Genomic DNA, 21,547 nt, shown 5'->3' on the forward strand with positions numbered 1-21,547 from the left:
TTGGTTCGAAACAACAAACAACACTATAACCTTGTTTTCTTCACCGTGGTGCAAAACAGAAAAGAAGTCCTTGAATGAGCCGGCTTAATGAGAACCCCATTCGGACAGAGGCATCAGGCTATTGACCTCTCTTGGGGCTGTGAGGAGTGAGTACTTTCACATGTTACTCTCTATAAATTTCAGCCGTCGACACAGAGCCCTATTTCATCAGGGGCCAGGCTGACGTGCCCTTCGGATTGATGTCCCCCCTGCCCATTTGTCTGTTTTACACTCCTTAGTGTCTTTGTGCTCCGCTAGATCTGCACCTCTTCGCCGTGATTGGGTATTGACAACAAATCAAAGAGGATAATATATGGTGATGTTTGCCAGTATCCCAACAAGACAAGATAGTTGTACGGCTGGCCTGGCTGGTTTACATGTGTTCTCTGTGAATGTCAGAGAGACTGCATATCGATTCCCCAGCGGACAAAGAGTCATTCTTCTTCTTGTGGCCAATACCTAGTTTAGTTAAAAGTGTGACAATGAAGAGAGCTTGGGGGCAGTGAGTTTAGAATTAGGCCGTACTTGACATGCAATGAAAAGACCCCCTTCTGTGGTGGGGGCTCTTCATGACTTAGTTAATAGACTGGGAATGCAGTTATTGCTTAGCCTTCAGAATTCCTTTGCTTGCGAGGTAATGTGTATATCAGAAAAGTTTGTTTTCTGCCCCTCAGGCCTGCTCAATAAATGAACATAACAGCAGGTCCTTCTCTCCACCTCTCTGTCACACACACAAAACCTGACACACACTCACACACACACACACACGCTCACTGAGCATCTTTTGAAATGGGTTTTGTATTGATTTTTGTAACTACCCTGTTAGATGACGTTGTGCCTTAGCGTGTCATTTCTAGATGGCCCTGCCCCGAGCAGGTCATTGAGGTGCTAACTGTCATTTGGAGGGACAGAAAAGCAATCATAGCTTTTTCATTACTTACTGTTTTCCCTCCCTCCCCCTCCACGTTTTCACTCTCTTTTTACCCCCAGTCGTGGGATCGTCTGACATATTATGGCTTCTGTGATTTAACTGCACTCTTAAATTAAGTGCTGGAATATCAAGCTGTAGCTTTAGAAAAATAAACTCTGTGTCAAGGGATCAAATACCCTGGAGGTCTAAGTCATGAACTTGTAGTGGCGCACTCATCAATTTCAAACTTGTATGGGCTTGTTCTGTTTTAGGTGTACACAGGAGGAGAAGGCTGGGGCTTGATTATGGTTGTATATAGGGTGTTTTTGTTTCGTTTATAAATCCAGAGCTACATAGACTCGCAAAGTTCTGGGAAATCAACACAAAGCTCGTAGACTGATTAGCATTCGGACTGTCTTGACAACACTGTAAATGACTGCTGCAACAAAAGCTTTGACATTGTTATGGGACTGAAATAATCTCTGTGAAAGTTAAGGTTACAGTAGTTGTTGTGTTTTAATTATAATGGTAGTTACTTTATATAAAGGAGCACATTTCTTAATAACCACTGGAAAGTCAAAGACTCTATACCAATTAGCATTTTCAGAGATTTTGACTTTGTGGTGAGGCTAATAAATGATATTTACCGCAGAAACAAAAGTGTCACATTGTCATTGGCACTAAAACAACCTCTGTTAAATTTAGGGTTAAGGCTACAGTAACGGTTTTGTTTTAATTATACTCAAAATCATGAAATTTAGCTCACATAAAAGAGCAAATTTCTTAATAACTACTGGAAACTCTAAGATTCTATATTGATTATTATTTTCACAGAAATCTGAACTATATGACAATGCTAATAAGTGATAATTGCAGCAGAAAAACAAGTTTGATATTGTTTATGGAACTAAGATAACCCTTGTTAAACTTAGTGTTAAGGTTACAATAGTGGTTGTGGCTTGATTTTAATATCAATTCTAACATTTAGTTTGTTTAAAGAGTAAATTTCTTCTTACCACCACTGAAAACATCACAGTAGGAGAGCTGAAATCAACGGTATAATTCATGATTCACAGTTTTAACATAAACAATCACTGAAAACAGATACCATGTTTGCTATCCATTGCATGCGTGTCAGTTTATTTTTCTTGTATCAAGGATATAAAGCTACAGATTTATCACGTGTATATAAATATTGGTGTTGACTAATTGTCAACAGCGGTTACAATCAGGAAGAGAAATGAATGAAGTAAATTACTCGCAGTACCTTTGTGTACTGTATCGTCATCTAAAGAATTTAAACAATTCCTTTAGAGTACTAGCTTGTGCTAAGGAGTCATAATACTTCATCTTTTTATCATCGATGCTGAGGAGTGCTGTGTATGGGCACCAGCTGCCACAGAAAAGTGAGCTGATGGAGACAATAGTTAACGGAGGACGAGATCAAAGACAAATGATGTGTACCAGTTATCGTGAGCAGCGCCGCCGCCGCCGCTGCAGTGTGCTAAAGGCTCTAGTTTGTTTTTAATCAATGAGCCTGCTCAATGCCGCGGCCTTGCACTGACTCCCATCTCTTTATAGGGAACTTAATCACCTGGGCCATTCTGAATTCATTGAAAGAAGAAATGGGGGGTGATGTCACTGCTTCCTTGGGTTACTGTAAGAGCTTGGGAAGCAGGCCAGGGGGAAATAGTCACAAATGACTAGTACGGGCTTCATTCATTTACTTCAAGTGAGTTAATTTACTTAGTATAAACTAAAATGAACATTCATGTAATTTATAAGATCTGCTCTAGGAGAATTTATTACAAATACATGCACTTCTGGATATGAGGAAAATTGTATAAAATATGCTTCTTTGACAGCTCAGTCGACAAAAAGAAAAGCACACAAACTCGCTAAGCTTCTCTCTCGTGCTTATTACGTGGGTCACCTTCAGCTAAGCCTTGCACTAGTAACAACTACAGTGACGAGTGTAAGTGATGAAGAACAAAGAGATAAAAACCAGTGTGCGTCGCTCCCTGACCACCCCCCTCCCCACCCCAGTCAAAATATTGTTCTAGTTATATGTTAAGTGGGAAAGAGGAATTGTGCTGCCAGATTCATAATGTCATTAACGGTTAGGCATAAGGTTAGCTTTTACATCATATGCTCAATGTGACCCCATTACTCTCCATCAACTCATCCATCCAGACGTCCTGGGGACCGGGGCTGTGGCCCTGCACACCCCCTGTAAGCCTTCCAGAATCTGGCAAAGCTCGCCTGCTTGCCCTCCCACCCCACCACGCCACAGATATCACACACACACACACACATACACACAGACACAAAATCAAAAGCCTTCACAAAATCTCATTTACATACACATGCGCAAAGATGCACATATTTATATACAAGCATGAGTGCATGGATGCACACCGAGACATGTAAGTTTACAGAGGCTGTACTTGGGGAACACAAACTCGCACACACGTGTGAAGACGTGCACACGCCTGCTCATCACCCTGCTCGTCCATTGTGCCACTGGAAGATTGTGCTCCATTCCACTGAAGGTGTTATGGGCTGTTATCAGCAAGACCATTCCATGGATGGCTGCCCTAATTGAGAATAATGAGGGTCACATTGAACATATGGTCGCTGTTGTGTCCCCTTTCCCCCCTTCTTCTCTCCTTTTCTCTTTCTCTCTCACTTTGTCTCTCTCTCTCACTAACTCCTCCAGACAAAAGGTTCAGTCAAACTTTGCCACAGCCAAGCAAAGATCTGTATGGCATGAGGGGGAAAAAGAAAGGACGTTGTCAAAGTTGTTCTTTTTTCTACTGACAAGTTAATGTCCACACAGTCAGGAGAAGGGCAGTGACCAGGCAGTCAGTCGGAGGCAAAATGCTAACCCCGCTGAGACGCGCACTGGTGGAAATACTGGCCTAAGCATTGTGCTGATAACAAGCTCCTTTGTTCTACATGTGAATATGGACATTTGCTCTTCGTTACCAAGGTCCCCTCTGTCATTGAGACTTTAAGAATAGAGGTGCCAGCATATTTTAACATCATACACCACACAGACAGACGGGCACCAGTGTGCTGATAGTGATTAAACTTGCATGTGTATAATAATTAAACAATTTTTGAATGTTATTTGACCTGGTGTGAAAATGCATTCATTGCATTTTTGTAGTGTATATGAGACAGAGGTGCAGGAAGGACATGATTCAGTGGTGGATAAAATGTGAATGTCAGTTGGAGTCAGGAACTAAGTTTACCGTTCTCAAAGCAGTTATGTGATATGGTTGGATTTCAGAATAAATCTTAGTAGCCTGCCACTATCATGTCATGTCTTTCGTCATTCAATATGTCTGCAGAGGAGATATCTAATGTACACAGTTAAAATCTGCCCAACTTGTGTTGCACGGGTAGATTCATGTCCTGGGCTTTGAGTACTTTATCAACACGGCCTCATGGTGAAATAGAAATCCTGGAGCTGTTCCCGGTAATAACACCGTTGCGACTACGATGAATTAATCTACTGAGACATCTCTCTTGCTTTCTTTCCGCCGGTAAAATTGTCTGCCCTTTCCTCACTCAAGGAAAAATTCTTCAAGCGCTTCATTAATTGCACAGACACTGTGAAGTTTTACATTTTCCAAGAAGTTGTCAGGGGTCTAATGCTTTCCAGGTCTTTCAGCATTTGGTCAAAATAAAGTTAACAAATGTCAAAACAGTGGACTCGGAAACTACTACAACTGAACAGAGTGAAACAATTAGATTAGCAGTTACTCATGTTAAACAACTGTCTGCTTATTTACGTGGCACACCCCTGTTGTAATGTCATCTCCAGGAAGTAACTTTGTATGAAATACTGTACTTCTCTGTTTACATGGGAATCATGCTGATTGGATTTAGATGAGCTAGTAAAGACGGTTTATGAGCCCACTACCAAACTGTGAATTGATTTGCTGGCATCTCAGTTTCTTGTATAATATCCTTAGGAGGTTGGATTTATGACTATCTCTGACCCAGATGCATTGTCACTGCGCTGTGTAGCCCCTGGATGCAGGCGTGGGTCTCTGGTTTCATGTAGACAGGTGTACTCTTGACGTCTGATGATATGTGTAACATATGTGTGTAAAATGTAAACATATGCCTTAATGTACTGACAGAGCAGAATGTCCAAGTATATGGTCCATGCATTGATATACATGATATGTACAACATATGTGTGTACGGCATAGAAATATACTTCCATGCTTGATGATGGAGGATATATCACTTACTCTGTGGTCACACATGTTATGAGCAGCATATGTGTTTGCTGTATTTAAAGTCATAACCTATCATACGGTATAAATTCTTAATGTAAATTTTATATGCATGGCAAAATATCAGTTGGTGAATGTTCTTCTTTTTTTTTTTTTTTTTTTTTTTACATTTAATGGTGGGAATATCCTGACACTGTTAATAAATTAAGATTTGTGTGTATTTATTTGTCACTGATTTGAACTTGTAGAATTTAGAGAGTAAATATAAAGCAAATCTTTCCTTATTATGCCTTAGTATTTATTTAATCTAATAAATGCAGATATAATCCGCTATTTAGTATTTATTATTATTTGTTTTTTTCTTAAAGTGAACAGGTAACAATAGATGGCAATCCGCTGCAGAGAAAAACACAACCCAAACCATAAAACCTTTGTGTCACAAGATAAATGTAGGCACTCAATCCATAAAATATTGCCACTGTACATTAGGGCTGTATTGAGAAAATTCTGTCTTCATTTGTTTGACCGTAGAAATATAAATGTCCATACAGGCCCCTCGACCACAGCAGAAGCCAGCCGTTGACATTTCTCCACTTTGAAAACACAATGAAATCTGAATATTGCCTCGACTGAGCGGATGCCCTTAGGGAAATAATCCAGGGTCTCTGAATAGTCCCTAATTGAATTGTCTTTTACTAAATAGAGTTTGCTCTAATGCATACTCTCATCGGAGAATATGACAGCCTGTGATGCTTCTCATATCTGCCTAAAAGAGCCCCCAGATCCAAGGACCTATTAACTGTATTACCCAAACCAATATCCCTGCCTAAACCCATTACCCTGAACCCATTGTGTATTTTTGTCACTACATCTTTGCTCAAAATCCGAATCAGCCAGTGATGGATGCTTAACAAGACTACACTTTTATCACATATTCTGCTGACCTTCAACAAATTGCTTTGCAAGTTTGCTTCCAAGATTAATGTGACAGAGCTTCTTTCTTTAACACAAGATTCAAGGTGCAGAGGGGGGCCCTTGTAGACCCACTGTTTTAGTTTATCCACGCTCATAGGCCCTAACCTTCATATGAACCCCTGCCATCCATCAGATGCTGTTTTTGTGAAGTCGAATGTTCGTATCAGTCATGTACTTATAGCCCTGCAACTGGAAAATGGTAAAGATAGTTTGGTCAATTAGCCAAAGTTGAAAATAAACAAATGTCCACCTACTCCCTGAAGAAGAATGGAGGTTTTCCAGGCATGGCTTGACAAGGAACAGGTTAAATACCTGTGTTGTTGTTTCTGGATAAGGCATGACGCTAGTAAAAAGTTCATAGAAATGATAAATCTTCAAAATCAACCCCCTAACCCTCCTCCCATAGCTCCGCTCCACCCTCGCATGAGCCAAACTCTCTCCAAAGGTGTAAATCACTTTGACCTGTAAAACCCCTAACAATATGTAGCAAAACATAACATATTGCAAGTCCTTACCAAAGAAAACGCCACTGTTTCAGCAGACGGGAGGCTCATCTCTAACTAATAAGTTTGAATCATGGCGTCTGTGTTGTCCATGTTACTGAAGATACACAGCTGCATTGGAAAAGACGCCAAATATTATCCTTCACTTCTTACAATTGGCATGGTGTCAGACATCTGATGTTACTTTACGTCAGGGCGTCATATGGGTGCAAACATGGCATATGCTGCACTTCTTCTTTCAGGATGATTAGATGATTTTAAAACACGTATATTTTAAAACAATCGACATTCAATACTTGTAGATAAGTAGCATAAGTAGTAATAAACTGATGATTTTTGATAGGAATACAGCCAGTTGTGTGCGGTGAAGTGTCCTTTTAAGTAGACAACAGCTCTTCCGTTCAAATCCAGCAGGTTTCTTGCAGAAACTGCATTCCATAAGTATCTCCTTCTTAGTTAGCTTTGGAGAGCTTTTCCTTCGCTTTATCAGTGAGGACCTGTGTCTTATCATGACTAATGCTGGAAATTCCTCTCTGAGATAAGTAAAGGAGCTTAGGATTACCCTCTTGACTGAACATTGGAAAAGAGAGAGAGAGAGAGAGACGGTGTATGCACTGCATGTTTGTATGTGTGTGTGCAAGGGGAGTCTATGAGAGGAGGAAAAAGAGTGTGTCTAAAGACGAGAGAGGAAGAGAACTGAGGAGGGGGTTCAGCTGGCTCCTCTGTATATTTTCTCAGTCGTGAGGCAACCTCACCATTAGTGTCAGACACTCAGATTATCCAACCAACGGAACAGGGATAAGTGGATTGATGAGGTGCTTCCATAGTCCCTAGCTGCTACAATGGAATCGGGCCCTATACTCCTGAAGCAGCTATTTTCCTCAAGGAAGGGCAAAAATAATGAGCTACTTAACCAGACTGTTCACTGCATTTCTGTCATATTACAGCTGGCTTGTTTGTTTATCCCAGACAGATCTATATTTCACTTTTTTAATTGAATTACTTTGATACAGACTAAAAGCCCTCAGCCTAATAACATGCCAATTACAATGAAGACCTACTTAGAATAAATATGAATATAATTCAGCAATTTATTGCTTTAAATACAGGGAGTGCCTGGCTCCCCATGACACCCATTGATTAATAATTGGTGCTGCAGTCTTAAAGGGCAATTAAGGGAAGCAATTTCAGATCTTCACTTATAAGTTAAAATGCCATTTGTCAGAAAAACTGCGTACTCCTTACCTCCCCAGCTTTAGATCAACAACTAAATCAAATGGATATTCACTGACATAATGTATGCCTGTGTTTAGGACAGTGGACGTTATGATTTCTGAATTGATACACCAGCACAGACCGGTGGAAATGTTCCTGGTGTGCTTAATGTTTGCTTTGTAGCAATCTATTTTGAGCACTTTGCTTGATGATGCATTTGCATTTCATTGTCATTTGCATGTATATGCTCTTGAAATCCATACAGTAATGAATCCTCACATTCTCAATTTATTAATGGAGCTGGGCTTTGCAGCTTGTCTAAATCTAGTAACATATGTTCTCTAAATGTGCATTGATTTATTTTGGTCTTTGATGAATTATTCTCAAAAAGCAAAGTGTATATATTGGTTTCTTAAGTAATGGCCTGTCTACAGCAAAGTATTCACTCACTGGCCACTCATAAATGCAACACAAAGGTAACCATATGGACGAACAGTTGTATTTGATGCATTGCATTTGTTTTGCTTGCTAAAGCAATACGGCACTTTTACTCAACATGGTATTTTGGGCGGGTTTACACATATATTCTACCATAAAACCTATTTTATATGCATCTGCTATGTGTATGGGCCAAGAGTTTTATATTTGCATTTATAGATATACTCCAGATGACCAGATTAGCTTTTATCATTAGCCATTAAATCAGTGACACCTGCAATTGTAATTAAAAGCAAGCAACTATAGCTAAGTATGTTGTAGTGTTGACAAGTAGCAGTAGTCAGCTTTAAGATCTGAGGAAGTGTGCACTGACACACAGCTCCTGTGAAGGCAGGTACTCTTCTATATAAGGCTTCTGAGTGTTCTTTAGTAAATAAACAAGGCTCTTTACTGTTGTCATGGAGGGAAACGCTAATGTTAATATAAAATCATCAGTGTGTAAAAAGTTATTATAAATAAGAAGGGCACATTTATAAATATTATCCCCTGGCTGACAGCAGATATGTTGGCAAGGATTTTGTAAATTTATGTCTTATGTATAAAATTCAACCATTTGGAAAAATATGGTTGGCTGCTTTAGACAATAAGCACACATGCAAGTGTTAATCATTTTCACACTGCAGTCTGTAGTTTAAGGTCTCCCTCATTCACAGCATGTTAAAGATAGCAGCAATAACACTTTTATTGGCACTCAAGAGTTAACAGCTCCCTTGTCCTCGAGCCATGGAGGATGAAGGAGACAAACTGTGCAAAAACTACCAAAGTGCATATAAAAGTTAACCACTCGCCTTCTATAAATAGTAAACATATCCTGCTTTTTTTTTCTTTTTTCTTTTTTTTTTACCAGGAGTGAACTTGGAAACCTCTAAAATGGGTAATTTATTCTTCATGAGCTAACGGTAAAGTAAACAGGCCTGTAAGTTCTATTTTGTCTCAAGAAACTACTTCACATATGAGAGGTTGGCCTTCATTATGTGACTAAAGTGTAGAGTTCATGACCAAATGATTGATCTAATCTGAGGAAGGGGATTTATAGCGAACAGTGGATATTTTAAGGGGTTTTATATGTCAGCGCTGAAAATGACCTTTATAAATAAATAAAACAGCGATATCCCTTCACACATTAAAACCTAATACTATTATTCTTAAGAGTGGAAAATTAGATGTGTACTCAGTTATTATCCACTATAATGTTGTAATTTTGGATTTAATGTTAGTTTTTTTTTTTTTTTTTTTTTTTTTTTTTTTTTTACAATTTAAAGTTTATTTTGTGTTGCAAATCTTTGCAGGTGTTGCAGCTTTGAGTGCCTTAATAAAACACCAGCAACAAATATCATACGTTTTATGTTAAAATACAACTTTTCAGGGAATCACAATATTTACAATACAGCACAGGTTTACCTTTTTTAATTTAAATTAAAATAAAGATGACTTTTGACTGCAAATATCTTGAATTATTCTATTATTATGTACAATAGATGCCCTGTCTTTAGAATCATCATACAGCAAAAAGTGAATGTACAGTATTAAACAGGCTGAGATATACAACCAGTTCATTCGCTCCCACCCCAGTAGCAATAATGGATCTGTCTCCTTGTAACTTTGACCTTGTGTTTTGACCCAGCAGGCTGTTAAACCCAATACCTACTGGATATCACACAAGTCCTTAACAACCTTCCCAAGGCTGTGATAAGAGAATTATTATGCACATAACCATAATTTTGATTCCATCATTTGGAGCAGTGTTGTGGTTTAGCAGGTGGGAGTGAGATGTTTGACCTTGTTTGAACCCATAAATCTAATCTCATCATCCATCACCCAGTCAATTATTTGTCATTTGTGTTGTGATCAACTGCTTCAGGGGATGAATTGTGTCCCAGGTTTCCCCAACAGTCAATCTAAGCTTTTTTCTCTGTAGGGACCAGGATGTTGTCCTGTTATAAGATACATTCTTTGTCCTAGAAACGAGAAACTGGACAGTGCAGTCAGTGTCTAAGAATAACTGAAGATTAAAAAGGTCAGTTTTCATACATCTATTTTTATGAGTAAATGAACACTCAACTCTGGAGGTTGTGTATTAAACCCAAAAACACAGTCGTTGGTATTTTTGACTTTCCAAAAGATTCATCAGTTTGTGGGCATCCAGCTTTGGCTCGACATACTAACAGTTAGATTTATCAAACATAGATATTCAGCTCGTAACATGAACATACATTTCAATGAATGCATCGCTTTTTACTCAAAACTGAGAAACAATTGTACTTATAAAGCATTTGACATGATGCAACACAGTTTTTCATTTGACTAAGGTGCCCTTTTGTCCGCTAGTCTTGATCTTTTCAGTGCAGCCACAATTCATAAATATATTAATAACGAAGAAACACAAAGAACAGTTTGTTGTTCTTTTATCGATAATATCTTGTAATAATAATTTTCTTCCTGTAAGCAGAAAATTCAGATCTTTACATATTTACCAAATCTGTATTTAAATGTCTTTTTTCTACACTTTGCTTTAAAATAATAGCTCAAACTGCCCCAAATTATAGAAATAACCTTAAAAAAGCTATAAAATATCTTCCAGAATATATATTTTTTAATAAAGAATTGCTTAGTTCTGCTCATCTACAAAACGTTGCATCTTCAGACCTACAATAATACACCTCCATTTCAGTGAAACACGTCAGACCGGTAGTTTGAAGGCTGATGGGAAACAAGGCATTAAGGTGGAATACAAACTGAATTGTCCTAATGCTCAGGTGTAAAAAAGGGTAAGTTATACAAATGCTAAAGTTGAGTTCGGTTTTCCTCTTTAATTCCCCCTTTATCTTTGTTCTGCCCTGACTGCCTCTCAGCTTCCAGTCTGTCACAGTGAAAGGGCATAATGGGCCTGAGAAGATCAACCCATCTAAAGAGGGATTTGGAACCTTTCACCTCTGAGAAATCCAGGCAGGGGGAAGCTCCGGGGTTCATAAATGTGCAGGACTGCACATTTTCAAGAGGTGTTAATACCCCTGCCTGCTCTTGTCTTTTAAATCTCATGAAAATGTAAAGGAAGGAATACATTCAGTTTTCTTTTTGGGATTTAAAGCTATGTCTGATTCAAATAAAATTAACTATTGCAGCAAAATATACAGTGCACATACTCAACAATACACCTAGCATTGCATTGGTTCTTATTAGATTAGTTTTAACAAGCATTTTATTGAATATTTTGCCAAGCTAATCAAATGGGCTATGATAAACTCCTTTAGGACAGAATATGACTTATATTCTCTTTCAGTGCAGTAAAATCCATAAAGCCAATAGGAATCCTAAAGGCATGAGGGCTTTAAAAACATTACCAGAATCAGATTGCAGCCGAGAACCTACATGGGGAATGATGTTACGTTTTGAAGGATTGATCAGTGGATTGCCTGAAATAATTAGCAATGATTTTTTTGCACACATGCATTTTGTGTGTCGCGGTCTGTGCGTGTGTGATAAACACATCTACCTGACTTGCACGGATAGTAAATAGTATTTAAGCATCTTTAAGCTACCAAGATGTTAATGATGAAAATAAAATTGCTACGATCCATTAAACGCGATTTACGTGAATGCATAAACATTCAATACAAACTTTGATTGTATTCTGAGACTATAATGAGCATTCCTATTCCGCTTCCACTACTACTGTAACACACCCCTGTTTTATGGCTAAATAATCACCATTTACTCATTAATTTAGCTAAACCTTGTTGTGCTTTAGGATTCCACATCTACAAAACCATGCCCAAGTGGGAATAACACCCTCAACGTACACAGGGTATATTTTTTTTGTGCGTATTTGATTAAAGCAGAAGGAGCTATGATACTGACAATCATTAATCACTATATACTAATTACCAGTGGGTTCTTTCATGTTCAGCTCAAAGATGTTAGAAAATGAACTCCCTTGTCATTTGCTGGGGTTTTCAAGGCAAGGGACAAACAAACGCTAATAAGGTCTGTCCCTTTCAACAAGAAGTACCCATGTAAACACACTCCACAGCTCCCTACTAGGTGAAAGGGCCATTTGGTGATATTCCATGCTGTATATATTAAGAGGAAATACGCCTAATTATTAGGTTGCTCATTGTCAGTCAGCATGTTTTCTTTAATATCAACATGGTAGAAAATGAAAGGGTATGTACAATTTTATGACTAAATCATGTATTGTGACAAGTACTATAACTACGTAACAACATAACTAATATTGCGTAACTGTCACAAGTGAGTGAGTGGTGCACATATACCTGAATAAATCTGATCTTCCTTTCTCCGATGCAATAGGCTGAGCAAATGCATTTATGAAATAAGCCCTGATTTGCTGGCTGGATTTGGCAGATAGCCAAAGGCAACAAAGCAACATAAGCAAAGGTCATAATGTTGTTTACTGAGGCTCAATCAAATAAGAAATGACAAACCACACTGTCTGATTCTAAAAATTACACAGAGCATTACTGTTAAATTGTCTTTATTGTCTGTTGGAGTTCCTTTTTTGTGGTTGAGACATTTTTTTTTTTGCACCAGCGGGGGCAGCAAAGTGATCATGGATTGCCCAAAGCATCTTATTTCTGTTGATAATCTGAGACAGCAAAAGAAAATGCGTGACTGCGGTTGAAATACAGTAGTATAAAATGAGCACTATGTTTGTAAAACTGATTCACAAAGTTCCTGTCATAACTTGTGTACTCCCCCCTCGCGAGAACGATGAATCATTTCCCTCTGAGCGATGTGAAAACATCTTGTGTTTTTGAAAAGCTAACTGAGTTATAAGATACAATGCGATGAACATGAGATTTAGCCCTAGCGCTAACACAGTATCATCCAGGCTTTGGTACCAGCAACAATAGCGGGGCCTCTACAATATCAAATTTTAGAATCAGGGGTTTATGAGCAAAGCTTTTGGTGGACAAGAGGACCTCGGGGCCTTATACCCTGAAGAAAGGCAATTACTTGTATAGGTATTATTGTGTGATGGATCCTATTTGTTGGTGACCTGAGAAACATGCAGTACAATACACAGTGTTTGTGAAAACCAGTACACATTGGTAAAGCAGTACTTTATAAAATCACTGTCCAGTTAAAAAAAAAAAAAAATAAAAAAAAAAAAAAATGAAGAAGAAAACATGATGCATGAAGCAGTTAGTCAGTCATGTGAATGGTACAGACATAGGGAAAATTAGATGAATTTCAAGCCCAGTCTAGACACATGAAGAAGTGCTTTATTGTTTGTTCAGTGCAGATATCACTGTATGATGTATGTAATACATACCTGGTAGAGAACTGTAGGCTTCTTGCCAGAAATAACGTGGTTATTTTTGTTAGAATGACAATGAAATGTTAGGAATATGTTTTATGTTCTGCTGATATTTGTAGTTATTTATAAATTGAAATATTGTATGAATGCATGAATATCTACATACCGTCGAAAGTACATTTGTGCTTTTTTCAGGTGCATGTTATTCCTTTATTTGATGGAGAAAGAGTGGAATGACATTCAGGAATTGTTCTGCTTAGCAAGGAATTGAACATGGGACTCACTGTTTATGGCATGAGCATGTCAGGTTGTCCATATATGGTTACTGTGGATATTATACAGAAAATTCGGAAAAAAATGGAAGAAATTAGACCTATGGGACCAATTCAACCTCTCCTTAGTGAATACAGAATCCAGCCTGTGCTTTATAACAGAATCCTGAAATACTGCTTGCAAATTTTCATGACATAGGTGATTCAGTTTTACTGGACCTTTACAACCTTTAATTAAAAGTAGCATTTTAGGCTATTAAATAATCAAAAGGGTGAATGGTATTACACAGGCTGTCTTTTATGGTCCGTGATATGGAGATATCAAATGACCCAGGAAATCAATAGCCACATTTGTTTAATAATATCGCAGGAAGTTCCAGGTGGAGACACGGAGCAGATGGAGGTAATAAGAAAGCTGAGCAACAGCTGAAACAAACGAGAGACATCTTGCCAGAGAGCTGCCGTCACTTTTCAACACATTGGATCAGGCAAGACAAGGGCAGCCCCACCGGGGGGCCTAATGCTTACTCCTCTCCTGAACCTTTCATTTCTCTTCATCACAAAGCAGGGAGCACTGGTTTCTGTCATGCAGATGGCTGTGTATTCGACTACACCGCACTCAAAAGCAGCGAGAGGTTTTAATAATATCACTAAATTCAAAGTCTGGTGTCTTTCTGTATCCCTAATGAGCGACCAAAACAACCGCTTTATGTCCTAATTATACAGACAAAAGAAATGATTAAATATCTTACTGTCCAAATATGAACATCTTACTGATTTTAATATATCCTATAATCCCTATGGCTTCCACATATGCAAGAAAAACATAGTGGTACAAAAATTCACAATAATACCCGATGTAGCACTATGATTTATAATCTACAAGTACAAGCTGTCTGGAGATTTCTACCAGAGCAGACAAGTACATCTTTCACTCTGTCACATGTTTTACACCACCTTTCCCCGACCAGTCCATCCAGTCTCATCCAGGGCCATCTCTGTCATTGTACAGTATATGTAATATGTCCCAACAGAGCACCTGGGGAAGTGGCCATGCTAGCACCTGAGACACACACACACACACATACACACATCTACACACACACATACAGATTCTCCCATCAGCTCCTGAGGTCCTGCTGGATAGATAGAATAACACCCCGTGGAGCTGCTCTGACACCACCTGGGTCCCCCGTCTCTCTCCCTATCTCTCTTTCTTCCTGTACCATCCCTCTGCAACATGGTCGTGTCACTGCCAATCAGGCCTTCCTGTCACTGCACTGTGGTGCGCGTGTATGTAAGGCAATTGCACTGCCTCACCCCTGGAGTGGACAGGGAGAGGCAGAGAGTGATGGAGGCTGCCACCTAACAGCCTCTAATAGCACCTGACACAGCGTTACACAGCTACGATCTCTGTGCCGACCGGCTGAGTTTTGGTTCAGGACAGGAGAGGATGGAGGGAAAGGGGGGAGAGAGGGAGAAAGGGAGGGAGGGGCAGTGGATAAAGTCAGGGGTTTGGGTGGGGTATATGTGCCTGAGGAGAGACAGCATCAAATATGACAGTGGTAGACAGTGCAGATCTTTCAACACTCACTCAGTTTTATTTGATAGTACAGTGGCATTAAAAGCAAATATAATAAAATTTTCACCGTCTGTAACACAGTGGGATTTTCTCAAACCGCTTTCCTTTACACCACTCCCTGGTGATAGTGTTTCTACAACTTCAATGATACCCAGGTCTTTTTAAATTCCGTTGGATGTTATGTGTCCTTCACTCTTGCAACAAATCCACATTAGAGGATTAACCCTAATCCAACTCTAAACCCAAGCCCTAACCCAAATAATTCATCTCATCCTGTATGACTTTTTCCTAACATACTGAAACTTTTGTTTTTCTTTTTTTTTTTTTCTTTTTTTTTTTTTGCTTGCGGCAACTTGGGACGAAATCATCCGTCCTGAACACTTCAAACAGGGGGAGGGTGCAGGGTTTAAGTGAAGATGATCCACACTGCCTATCTTTCTGTGCCAACTGACACTGCTGATGACCCCTGAGCAGATGTTCCTTGTAATAATCTGCAGTTGAGAGAGGCATGCACGCCAGGTGGAGAACCCCGGGTTCACTCCCAAACGATTTTCCCCCGTATAAAACAAAAGGAGCTTTGAGGTATCGGCTTTCGGCGACACAAAGATCGGGGTGTAAGGGCCTGCAGAGGGGAGTACTTTTAATACAATTAGAGGTCTTTAGAGGCGAGCAGCAGGGCCAGGCAGGCAAACAGGGCACTGGCTGACTGACTGACCGACTGCTCGGCTGACTTGGCAAGACAAAGACAAAGATGTTTAGACGAGGCGCAAACAGGCTTTTAAAATGACACAAGGTGCACTGTCACGGCGGGTGTTGAGGTAAGAGGAAATAAAGAAGAGGAAATGAGAGAGCTGTTGGGAGATATGCCATAATATGTGTAAAACTATCTGGATCTGGTTTTAGTTTTGGGAGGGTAAGGGGAGAGAGGGGAGGGGAGGGTGAGGCTAGGCAGAGAGAGTGTCAGTAAGTCAAAGACAGGAGAGAGAGACTAGGGGACTGGAGCCGCCTGAGCCAAAGTCCCCTAAGCAAGGGCACAGCTCCTGTTACCGCCTGCTAATGGAGTGGGGCTATTTCAGTAGCATTGATTGACTGCTTTCTTCCTCTGAGCGAGCAACTTTCTCATATCTGGGGGAAAATGGATCATAAGCACCCCGGCAGACGAGAGTTGGCTGGTGGAGAGGATGATGTTGGTGGCACGAACACTCCTCTGTTTTCTCCCTCACCCTCTCTCTTCCTTTTCCCTCTCTGTGCGACTATCTAGTAGCACGGCGGCAGCGGCGGCGGCAGTGGTGGCGGCGGCGGCGGAGGAGGAGGTGGGGTCGACCGGGTTTGGAGACTGTGAGTGAGGCCAGCGTGAAATTCCTCCAAAGACCTTTAGGGGGTGCAGTCATTCCACCTTGAAAATGAACGAGAACCCCCCTCTGCTTTGTCATAACTGTCAATGCATATCTTTCCTGGTTGATTGTTTTCATTGTGGGGAGAAGGGGTAAGGCTGAGGTAACTTTGACAGATTTCCTGAATAAGAAATGGGACAGGATATGAGAATTTATCTGACAGGTATACACGGCTGATTTGATACCAATGTGGAGCTGGATTAGCAGGTCACAGCCAGTTTTAGTACCAAATTAATGATGGGTACTAATTAATTTGACAGGGTGGTATAAACTAGGGCAACGTCACGCACTCTTTTTGCTGCTTCTGAAAGAATAGCCATTGTCTCCGCTGCAGTTCCCTTCAACATGAACAAGCAGCGGACATTTATAATCTGTGTGTATTAAACAAATCCTTGCAAGTTCAACTTTGTTTGAAGCCTATTAACTAAATGTATGTTCAATAGAATTTTGGTAATTAGAAAATTGGCTTCCGAATGAAGTGTTTTTAATCTCATTCAAAAATCCAAATGAAACCTTGAATTGGTCATTGCACAAATATAAACACACAGACCCCGGTGTTCACCACTGTCTTTAAACATCTGCTAATCTGCCTTCACTGGTTTTCTCAGCCCGAGGCATGCAACCGAATGTGTGTGTGTGTGCGTGTACGTGGAGAACTGTGATGAATGCCTAATTATCTGATTATATATGTTTATTCTAATTCATCCCTCTGGAGGACTGTGAGCGGTGCAGAGAAACCAAGCACCAGACACATCAGCTATAAGTGGCAGAGGAACTCCCCTCACCACTCACTGTTTAGTTCTCCGCATTACATCCGCTCACCCATTCATAATTTGTCACAGAAGTCATAATACATGTATCTATTTCATCCGCAAAACAATCTTTAGACTTTTTGACCCCTGATGACGCAAATCGCCGAAGTTCAAGATGCTGTAAATTACATATTACTTAATGGTTTACACATGGGTTAAAATGCTAGTAGCTTGGTAAGATATTTAATTGATTTTTATTTCAATATTCAGGGGTTTTTAGAAGAACATTTATAATTTTTTATTTGAGTAAAATAAATTAAATACTAAGCATAATTAAACCCACTTTCCTTTTCTTACCACACACATTATATTTGAAATTTTACACCAGATTTACACAAAATTAAATTAGCCGATTTAATTTGATTACGTTTCAACAATGTGAATGCAGAAAACAGGGTAAATAAACTCAAAGGGAGGCATCCTGCACATCTCTAAAAAAATCACACTCCATAAAAAATGTCACTGAAATGCCATCAAAAACATTTTCCAGAAGTTCAAATTGTATTTTTATAAGCTCAGACAACCAGAGCAAATAGCTGTGGTGATTTTGATAAACCAGTTAGCAAGTGTGGATCAACCCCCTCAAGATTTCAAAGGTGTAGCTTTGAATACAGGCCTTTAGCCCTTTTATAAAACTTTCCTTTGCATTTACTCCATCACCTTTTTTTTTTTTTTTTTTACACTATTAGGCATTAATGTTTCCACACACAAAAAATAAAAAAATAAAAAAATAAAAATGCACATTTCTGTTCAGTGCTGTGGCTTTTAAATATGAGCCTCCACTGAATATGCAGCGTTCTTATCCTGCACATTTGAGAAGGACGTACTTAATAGGTTTCAACTACTATTGGCTTTGATCAAGTTTAAAGAGGAGCAAAAAGGGCTCTGTAGCTAATGCTGATCCCTATGGCTTTCTTCAGCCTGTGTGCTCTCTCTCCTGTACATGCATGCACAAAGACACACACACACACACTAACACACAAACCACTCCATTCCCCGCACAGAAGCACTGTCTCCCACACACATATAACCCCACCAACCGTGAGGCTACAAATAGCTAACCAAGGTGACTCTATCGATCTCCAAACAACAGAGAGAGACAGAATGAGAGAGACACTGAAAGAAGAAAAGTATGTATCTAAATGGTCAGTAAGTTAAGACCTTTTGCTTCTTGTTAATCAGGTGTGTGTTATTCTCTTAAATAAAACATTTATCTTTACTCTTTTTGAAATACACTGCTCATAAAGTTGGAATAATTTTGCTTTCAGACACACTATCACCTTTGACCTAGTGCAATGCTTACATGCTGTTATCTATTAATAATAAATCCTATTTTCACAATTATTTCACAAGAAAAGGTACAAATATTTTATTCCAGCTTCATAGACAACTAAGAGTTGACGAGTGCTTTATGTCCTGTATTTAAATCTGCACTTCTTATTCCTGCAGTGACCCAAACTACTCTTAAACCTTCAGTTTTTCAATATAATATTCCCTAAAAATATTCCTAATGCCTGTCAGACAAATGGAGTGAATGCTCTTGGTTGTAGCCTTATTGTTTACTTTATGTCTTCATTCATGTTTCATTGACTTTAATGCACAGTCGACATAATAAGAAAAGCACTGTCCTCTTGACTAAATGGCAATTTTGTCAATTTCAGTCCATTATATACACAACCCATAGAGGGAAAAATACAAGACATCATGCTCATCTAGGAGTAAATCAATAGTAACCTGCTCTTCCCTGGACATACTTTAGTTTAGGTCAGCACTTGATTCTTCAAACATGTAAATTGATTGTCTGTCGGACATTGAAAATTGCTTTAATGGTCCTCTTTACAAATGCGGTTTGTATTGATTGCATTAGATTCTGAATAGCACCCAAGTAAAGCATTATTTATTTATTTATTTTTAATTTTCTGGATTCTACAGGTGATTGCTAGGAATATGATAACCAGTTGTACAATACATACACTTTTAATCTGACACGTTTCACATTTTTCAGTGTAAAGAAGTTTTTAAATGTCAAATTACAAGAGAAATTTGCAAATTCTTTCCCAGTGTTTTAATATGCTGATTTTATGTGAATATGGATATTTGAAAGATTATTTTTTAAATTATGTTTCTTGTCCTTTTTGCCTTTGCATCTCTTAAAAAAAACAGCTGTCCATTCATATGTTGTATTTCAATTGTCCTTTAAATCTTTTGTTTCGGTCCACTGAAACACCAAGGTATTTTAGTGAAGGAAACTTTTTTGTATAAAGAAAGTTTCCATAAATCCACCTTCTTCAGCAAAGTGAAATCAACAAACAACGAACAAACATAGGACGCAGTTTTACTGCAGAAACTGAAAAGATATCCAAAGTGTGTCATGTCTTTGCTCTGGTAGTTTGTTCTTTCCTATCCTTCACTGTTCTATTTAAAGTGCTTTGGTTTACTGTACGGGCTGGTACTGATCTTTGTTGCGGCGCTGTGTGCTCTCTACTCTGAATCAGTGTAAGCGATGAAAACGCAGGAAAGGAGACACAGAGAAATAGAAAGAGAGAGTAAGTGACGGGGTGAGAGGGAGAGGAAGACAGGGGAAAAGAGAGTCTCCAGGGGCCGTGAATGGTTGGAATGCACGTTGAGGCTCGGTGAATGAGCTGCACACTGGGCTGAGGGGTACTGAAGGTATTGTGTCGAGGCAGCAGGGGTCACAGTGGCTGTGACTGACACCAAAACAACATTTCATGGCAGACGACACTGGTTAAAGGCCGTGGCCAGGCCTCTATCCACGACCACACCTTGAGTATCAACAACCATTTCTTTTTATGGTGAATTCGGTTTGGTCAGGCTGAAATGTTGTTGTGTTTTTTGTTTTTTTTTTGTTTCTTTTTTTTTCTTTTTGGAATCAAGATAAACACTGAGCTTGTAGGGACAGGGGTAAAGATATTGGAGTAGTACTTTTGATTGGTCACAGGACTCAATTTGTAATGTGATTCAGTTGTGCCCATGAGCTAACACTCACCTAAAATTACAAATTTATTATGCCCTCAATGAAACACTATGGTGACACGCCTGTCATTTTAAAATCATCTGTAAGTGAATTACATGTTCCTTAGCAGCAGCCACGGGGCATGACTGTGAAATTGACGAGGACTGAAAACTGCAGTCCTGCTCTGCTCCAGCTTTCTCAGCCTCAAGTTTTCATTGCTTCCTATCCACTTATCAATTCCCTTTAATAGTGAGGTAGCTGGATGATAGTATAATTAGGCAGCTAACATCTCTTTTAGGAGTCTATTGAGCATTCTAATTAGCCGCAGATTAATGGGCAGTGAAGGCTCAGTCTCACACTATCAACACCAGTGACCCACTGTTACTTTCAGCTGTGCACCGCCAGGGGCAACGAAGAGGAGGGTGGAGTCGGGGACTGGACAATGTGTGGACATGGGTTGAGGCGATGACTGCATGTGCATCTGGGGGCATGTGTGTGTGTGAGGTATAGAAAGCGGGGTGAGGTCAAGGATTTTATGTGTGTATGTGTGTGTTCTGCAGGGAGTGTACCTCCAGGTCCTTTAGAACCATTGTGACGCACTGAAAGTCTCGCCCTAGGGGTGCCTGAGCACTAATTCTAATTATCACCAGATTACAGAGATAATGGGAGACCCTGCTGTCAAGAATCTAACACCTCTCTCTCAGGCTCTTTCTCCCCTGCTCTTTCTCCCTCATATGGCCATTTTACAGCCCAGCAGTCACTAGAGTTGCCTGGTAAATGCTACAGAGTGTGTTCGGGAGAGAATGAGGTGCAGAGAGAGTAGTTTTAGAGTATTAGAA

The sequence above is a fragment of the Sphaeramia orbicularis genome, chromosome 16, assembly GCF_902148855.1.
Source record: "Sphaeramia orbicularis chromosome 16, fSphaOr1.1, whole genome shotgun sequence".
NCBI classification, from domain to species: Eukaryota; Metazoa; Chordata; class Actinopteri; order Kurtiformes; family Apogonidae; genus Sphaeramia; species Sphaeramia orbicularis.